General features: G+C 54.3%; 1 pseudogene; it reads right to left on the bottom strand.

The window, feature by feature from the left end:
- LOC101583978 overlaps nt 1-379 on the bottom strand; it is an 8541-nt pseudogene extending 8162 nt beyond the window's left edge.
- Between the last annotated feature and the right edge of the window lie 300 nt (nt 380-679).

Genomic DNA, 679 nt, shown 5'->3' on the forward strand with positions numbered 1-679 from the left:
CTTTTGAAGCCAATGGGAAATAGCTTCATGCTTAAAGCCTGTCGGCCAATGGATAAGGTGGAGGTCTAAGTAGTCCAGCTGCGGGTCAGTGAGAGTCTTCTGGAAGGCTCCTTTCACCAGGCTCTTGTTATGGAAGGTGCCCCACAACTTGCTGTTGATGAAGAGCTGCTCGTGCTTCACCACCCCTCCTTGAGCTTCTCATGCAGGGCCACCCCCACCGCCTTCTCATCCTGGTAGACCTGGGCACAGCCGATGTGGCAGGACCTGAGTCAGTTGCTACCTTCATGGCCTTGGTCATCTGGCCTGGAGGTGAGTTCCATGTGCCCAGCCCCACGGTGGGCATCTTGGCACCAGTGTAGAGCGCAATGTGGCTGGCCATGGCTGCTGCACCGTACAGATGGCTGCATACCACCTCACTCCTTTAGGTGATTCTGGTGTGTGCTGGCTTTGGACAGCCAGTGACAAGAGCCTTTCTGCTCAGAATGGGATCAGTGGACCCAGGCTGGCTGTGTCACTGTGGAGCTGTGTTCCAGCCACCTCCACTTGCTGAATTAAACCTCGCATGCTACGGAGATCTGTGCATGTCCACAGCTGAGAAGCTGTGCCGGATGTGCATTTTAACCTAAGAAACCTTAATCTGCTGGTGCTTTGATGCTACCCAAAGCAGTTATGGGAGTCA

Source organism: Octodon degus, unplaced genomic scaffold, assembly GCF_000260255.1.
Source record: "Octodon degus isolate 3935 unplaced genomic scaffold, OctDeg1.0 scaffold00020, whole genome shotgun sequence".
Classification (NCBI taxonomy): Eukaryota; Metazoa; Chordata; class Mammalia; order Rodentia; family Octodontidae; genus Octodon; species Octodon degus.